This window comes from Hetaerina americana, unplaced genomic scaffold (genome assembly GCF_022747635.1).
Source record: "Hetaerina americana unplaced genomic scaffold, ioHetAmer1.1.p SCAF_5, whole genome shotgun sequence".
In the NCBI taxonomy this organism is placed as follows: domain Eukaryota; kingdom Metazoa; phylum Arthropoda; class Insecta; order Odonata; family Calopterygidae; genus Hetaerina; species Hetaerina americana.
The window spans coordinates 67,234,057-67,241,790 of NW_027287095.1; positions in this window are offsets into that span (position 1 = coordinate 67,234,057).

The window sequence follows — 7,734 nt, forward strand, 5'->3', positions numbered from 1 at the left end:
AGGCCAATATTACTGGACCAACCATAGCCTACTAGGATAGATATAGTAGCAATACCACCAGAGGGTACTCTTATACCTGAAAATAATCAAAGCATGGAAGAAATACCAGAAAGTAAAGCATGACAAATATGACATGAATAATTAAGAAGCTGAGTTCAACTATCCTTCCAAAATATGGGAACCATATAACCATGCTTTTTTTTAGAATAATAATGGTAGTCATATGGTATTGCCATAAAATCAATTTCACCTATAAAGTGGAACCATAAATGTCTAAATATTCCTGACAAATATTCTTATGATAGTTAGCAGGGAAATCAACCATTTTATACATTGCCATAATATGCATATGAATGGAGATTAATTATTCTAATTCAGAATAAATTTTAAAACTTGAAATTATTCTAAAACAAATCATAAGTGATTAAACAAAATTAAATTGCATTGAAATCACCAAATCATAAGAGGAAAAGGCTATGCAACAGCACACAAATACCTCACCAAGTGAAATGCTATTTTTATGCCATTGATATGCTTCAATATTTCTTGCAGCAGAAATACTAGTTTTCAATGATGACAGCAAAGCATGTAACCAGCAATTATAATTTTTAAGCTTCAAAATATGATGAAAGGTTAGAGTCACACATGAAAATAAAATATCCAACATAGTTTTAATTGATTCATAATCAGAATGTCTACTACATGGGAAGGCCCAGAAGTACCCCACCTGACCTAGAGATGGTGGTAGTTGTTTGACAAATATCACTGTATTAGAAAATATGTAATCTCTAAGGCATATATTTCAAGTTTGAAGACGCCAAGTTGTTTAGTACTTGTTTGGAAAGCCATCAATAATGAACATTTTCAGTGATTTTGTGAAAATGGAGAAAATTGGTCATCATTATGTGATATTATACTTTTATTTGAAAGGCCTCAGTCCAACCAATATAAAAGCTGAACTGGATTTTACTCTGGGTGAACCTGCTCCTTTGCTTACAACAGTAAAATATTGGGTAGCAGAATTTAAACAAGGCTGTACGACCAGTCAAGACGAGCATCGCATTGGTCGACCAAATGAGGTGATGACTCCAGAAACGGTGAAGAAAATCCACCAAGTGATACTGAATGATCATCGACTGAAAGTACTAGAGCTTGTAGACATAGTAAGCATTTCAAAAAGTGCAGTACATTGCATATTAACTGAAAATTTGGACATGAGAAAGCTGTGTGCAAGATGGGTGCCGCGCTTGCTCACACTCGAGCAAAACCAGTGTTGTGAAGATGTTTCAATTGAGTGTTTAGCAAAGTTTCACAGCAACAAAGCAGAATTTTTGTGCCGCTTCATAACCATGGATGAAACACTGGTCCATTACATCACACTCAAGACAAAAGAACAATCAAAACAATGGATTCAAAAGGGAGAACCGGTTCTAAAGAATACGAAGACCGTTTCATCTGCAGGCAAGGTCATGGCGTCGGTTTTTCAGGATGCACATGGGGTAACTCTCATTGACTATCTTGAAAAAGGAAACAGTATCAATGGCAAGTATTATGTGAACTTATTGCAACATTTGAGCGAAGAAATCAAGCCAAAGCAGCCGAATTTGGCTAAGAAGAAAGTATTGTTTCATTGAGACAATGCACCAGCTCACAAATCCATTATTGCAATGGCCAAAATTCATGAATTAAAGTTTGAATTGCTACCTCATGCACCCTATTCGCCAGATTTAGCCCCCTCAGATTACTGTCTGTTCACAAAATTGAAGAAATGGCTCGGTGGTCAAAGATTTTCCAACCGTGAAGAAGTGATGTCGGCAGTTGATGGCTATTTTAAGGAGCTAGACAGTTCTTATAATAAAAAGGGTATTGAACGAACTGAGCAGTGCAGGGAAAAGTTTATAGAGCAGAAAGGAGATTATGTTGAAAAATAAATACATTTTTCTCCAAAGTTTTGTTTCCTTTGTTGGGTCGGGTACTTCTGGGATTGCCCTCATAAAGAGCACCTAAATAGTTTGGCCAAATGTTGAATCTTTTCTCCGAAAGCACTGGTGATTTCTTTCTCTTTCATGTACTATTAACCCTTTGTCTCCACAGGTCATTGATTGTTTGGGCTAATTCATCACCTTCTCTCTCTTTACTATGCTACTCTTCATTTGATCTTAGCAACCTCTTTCTTTTCCTTGCATCAGTTGTATGACTTACCCTTAGTTGCAGGTGATATTTTCTATTTTCCACCTATTTTGTAGCAATACATGTAGCATACAATGTGGCAACCTGTATATTAAATAAAAATATTATATCTTGCATTAAAAAAAAAGGAAAAGCTTAAGATCCCTAATTCCAATTATATGGCTCTAAGGAAGCAGAGATATATGTATTATATTCTTATTTGAAGAATATTTGAAATAGATTCAGGCGTTTTTATTATTAAAATGATACGCTTTCAATAATATGCTTAATCCAATGGCTTTTCAATAATAAATGATTAAAATATATGTAGACATCTTCAGGATGGTTTTGAATCAAACAGGTATAGTTTATCCCTGCCCTTTGAATTGCTTTTATATTGAAATAGGCTGTCCTGAATTTTCTTCCTATTGCTGACCTAATTTTTATTTTTGCATTCATCCACTGAGTTTGTTCCTTAATAAATTAAAGGCTCTATTCCAACATTAAGAGGATAAGGAAACTTTCAAGTTCTTACAAGATATTTCATTAATATGACATTAAAATATCAGTTGGCAAGTTACAATAATTATTCTGTGGCTGAAAATAATTTAACACTAGAATACCAGGGATAAGCTTACTACTGACCATGCCCATTGGCAGTCAATAGACTATTTTTAAAAGTTTTCGATAAATTTTTGTATTTCATTTTGTTTTTTGGCGTATAGTTGTTTTGGATATTTTGTGTTCATTTATAAGGTTTAAACAGGCATACTCAGCAAAAAATGTGCATGAAGATGTTTTTAAATTAAACATTTGTAATAACATTTACAACATTTTACAGATAAAAAATTTAATAATACAATTTTAAAGTAAGGTTTTAGCAGAACCAAAACCTAAGATCAAGGTTTGCAGCCCTTCCATTAATCCACGACCTGCAGATGAAGGGTCGTTTGCAGTAGAAATCACCTTAAGTGCTCTGCACTGCACATCAACTCACACACCCCACTGCCTCTGATCATAAATACATTTCTTGCGGCATATCTTAAACAGAAATGTTTAAGCTCGGTAATGAAATATGCCCTTTATATAATTACCACCCGGAAATCTATAGGAGGTTTTTATCCCATACATTACCTTTTCATCCAGACGGTCCACAATGCATTCATTTTACCTAGGCTTGCAAAGGCTTCAGGAAATACACCCTATCACAGCAAGATTATCATATTCATTTTGTCTTATCCAAGCCAGTGTCCATTAGTGAAAACACTTTGGACTAAATCATAAATGCTACCAAGTTAACCCTTACTTGTTTGCCCATGGGGCAATTCTTGAAAGGTTAGGGCAAAATGGTGCTGTTCTTGTGTTTTCATACATTTATGAGTACATATTTGGACGATTAGCAACTACACTCAGAAAGAAGTCAATTGATGGCCATCAGGAATTGTAGCAAAATCTCAAAACCAACAGATATCATCATCATTAGGTAATCAATCAATTAAGGTAGGTTTTGGATGGACATAACTAACAAATATCTTTCCTCTCCTAACAAAACACAACACATCCTACTCTACTGCAAACCCCCCTCTTCATCTCCATATATTTCCTTCCTCCCTTATTCCATCCAATATCCCTATCCCATTTCTGCTCTTACCTCCTGGCTTTCCTAAAATTCTCCCGTACATACTACCTTGATCAAAAGGTTCCCGGAATAACCACCGTGTGGCGCTCCCATCGTTCCGATTTGAGTTCTGTTTTTTTTGTTAAATTGGTACATCTGTTGTTGATATTCCCTTTAAATCTTAGTGTCATAACTTGACATTTGCAAAAGTTACGTAGCCAAGAGTACATCTATCTCTGTGTGTGTTGGCGATTTTTTACAATTGCAGAAATGGATTTAAATTTGCAACAACGAACTTGTATTAAATTTTGCGTAAAAAACGGATTTAGTGGCGCACGGACGTTGGAAATGTTGGAAAAGTGTTTCGGCAACGATTCTCTAAAAAAAAACGGTCGTTTACCAGTGGCACGAGCGGTTCAGAAGTGGTCGTGAGTCAATCGAAGATGATGAACGCAGTGGCAGACCATCGACATCGAAAGTCGGTGAAAAAATTGATAAAGTAAAAGAAATGTTGGTCAATAACCGCAAATTAACCATCAGAGAAATAGCGGAGGACTTGAACATTGCCTATGGATCCGCCCAAGACATTGTGGTTAATGATTTGGGTTTCCGTCGTGTACAGCAAAGTTGGTGCCTCAAAGACCTCAATTTCATGCAAAAAAGAGACCGTGTTGACGTCGCAAAAGACATGATTTGCGAGGCTGAATCCGATCCCACATTCATCAAAAGGATCATTACTGGAGACGAGACGTGGGTTTATGAGTACGACACGCAATCCAGACATCAGGCAAGTGAATGGCGTTCACCAAATGAGCCGAGACCAAAAAAACCACGTCGTTTTCAGTCAAAAAAGAAGGCAATGCTGACGGTTTTCATGGATTGCAACGGTGTAGTGCATCATGAATTTTTGCCAGAAGGCCTGACAGTAAACAAAGAGTATTATTTGGGCGTTATGAGACGTTTGCGTGAAGCAATTCGCCGAAAGAGACCAGAAATGTGGGCAGAAAACTCGTGGATTTTGCACCATGATAACGCACCGTCGCACAGTGCTATCATTATTCGTAATTTTTTGACGAAAAATGCAACAAATACCATCCAACAGCCACCGAATTCACCTGATTTGGCTCCCTGTGACTTCTTTCTGTTCAATCGAGTTAAAAAACCATTACGGGGAACGCGTTTTAGCAGCCGAGAGGAAGTAATGGAAAAATCGCAGGAAGCACTGATGGACATACCGAAAACCGAATATAAAAAATGTTTCGAGGATTGGATCAAGCGCTGGCATAAGTGTGTTGCAGTCGATGGGGATTACTTTGAAGGGGACAATATAGATTTAGATGAATAAACTTGTATTTTTAATTTTCTGAATAAATTCCGGGAAATTTTTGATCAAGGTAGTAAGTCTTCAACATTCCAATGTCAATCAAAATGCCTTGCATCGATTTTATTCTGTCTCCTTTCAATTTCTCCCAGCTAAACCTTCTTCTCTCCCACCATTACTAACATCTCCTCATTTGTTTTCCTTTCTGTCCATTTAACCTTCTCCATACCAACATTTCAAAAGCCTCCAATCTACACCTATCATCCTGCTTCAATGACCATGTTTCCTTGCCATACATAACAATACTTCATATCAAAGTTTTTATGAGCCTTTCCTTTGCATCCTTACTCAATGTCCCTTTCATCAATTCCATCTTACTGGTGAGAGCTTATTTGCTTCTTATTTGCAATTCTTATTTCTCTACTACTTGGACCATTTTGGTCCAAAACACTTCCAAGATACATAAATTATTTCTACTACTTAATTTATTCTCATTCCATATCTATTGCACTGAATTTCCAATTCACTCAGCAATGCATGCAACCCCTTGGCTACCTGACAAACTAGAGCTTGGTCATTAGCAAACCTAACTGATTTTACAAATTCCCTGCCCACTTTCATTCCAGTTCTTCCCATGCCTCTTTAATACTTTCCTCCACACATAGATTGATCAGCACAGGTGATAATAGAAAACCTTGCCTCATTCCTCATCCTAACATTTCCTATCCTGACTCTCCATTCCCCACTCACACCTGAGCAACCTGAGAAATGTACAGGTTGCCAATTAGCCTCCTATTCCTCCAACCTCTTCTTATTTTCTGAAATACATTCATTAGTTTTCCTGAGTCACTTTAACAAAAGCCTTTTCAAAATCTACAAAACAGGGAAATATGTGGCGATTGTTTTTTATATTCCGATCAATTAGTGATCTACTCACTTCAATGGTATCACACATGCTTATGCTCTTCCTGAATGCAATCTGATTGTCCCAAGTAATCATTTACCCTGCTCTCCATCCTTTTGTTGATAACCCTGAGAACCACTTCAGCTACATACAAAATCAAACATTGTTCTGTAGTTCTCACATCATGTAGCCTTAACCTTTTTTCGAAATAGGAACTAACATTCATTTCACAAAGCCTTCCGAGCAGATTCTTTCCTCATAGATGCTACGAATTAGTCCATAAATATGTAGACCCTTTTTCCACATTTCTGAAAATCTTTTAGAAGTTGCACACGAAAGTTTTCAACCCCCACAGCCTTATTATATTTCATATCCCTTAATGTCCTTTCTATTTCATCATTGAGTATGCCTCGACCTAAGCTTATTTTCTCTACAATATATTATTTTCTATCTTGGACTAAACTTACTGGCCTACGTTCATCTATACTATATTCATTCTATCTCTCTTGGATATCTTCGAGTTCAACTATTATTTTACCTGACTTATCTCAGTTTACACAGATTTACCCCTCTCGATAGTGTTTTAACCTTTACATATAGCACACCAATTTTGACCTTCCTCGATGAACTTTCCATATCCTCGCACAGCATCTTCCACCATAGTTATTTTCCTCTGTTTTTTTACCAGTCCCAAATTATTATTCAACTATTTGTACTTCCTTCTGCCTAACTCTGTGCTTACATTCTTCCATTTCCTTCTCTCATATGTGATCCATGGTTTCCATGTCCTTTCCCTATTGGCAGTTCCTATTGTTTATTTTGTGACTTTTGATATATTTCAATTTTTACTCAACAGTACTCAGTAACTTTTTCTCACTCATGATTTCCTCAACAGCCAGCTGATATTCCTTCCTTGTCATTCCAGTTAATGTTTCTACATTCCATTCCCTAACCTGCTGCCCCTACCTTTTCTTTTTAAATCAGACGCTACACTTCATGAGCACTAAATTGCGATCTGAGTCCACAACCAATCCTGGGAAACTGCGAATCGATTAAGCTGTTCCTAATCGTAATATAATGTTACCTTTCTGAATCGCCTGGCATTTTCCATGCATACCTATGCCTTTTGTAGTGTCTAAACCTTATGTCGTTGATAACTAAGTCCAGTCTCCTGCAGAATTCAATTGCTTTCTCCCAGAGGCCATTCAATGTATGATAAAAATATATGGCTGTAATCTCTAGATGTAATTTTAGATGATTGTAATTGATTTTAAAATGTTAAAGCTTGAATCTTGATACTGATTATGCAGAATATGAGAGAGCAAAATATTAGGGCATCTGAACATCCATCAACAGAGCTGTATCCATAGGTGATTAACATGGACTCCTCATTGAAATTAGCAAATAATTTTTCAATATGAATTTAAAAACTAAGGTTCATGTACCTGCATTACCATTTAATTGTAAATATTTTCAAGACAAATACGCAAGTCACAATTGTTCACATTATGGTTTCTCCCCTAGTTAATTGGCCACATTCCTCCTCCTTGGCATTCACACTACTATAATTCCTGGCTCATAAGAAATCCTAATTTTGCATGTCAAAATTTATTGTCGCGTGGTTGGCGGCCGCGACATCATTGGTGGGAGCGTAGCACAGAATGAGTGGTGTCATTTCAGTTTATGCGTCTTTTACTTAACCCTTTAAGCAATAGGGCTCAG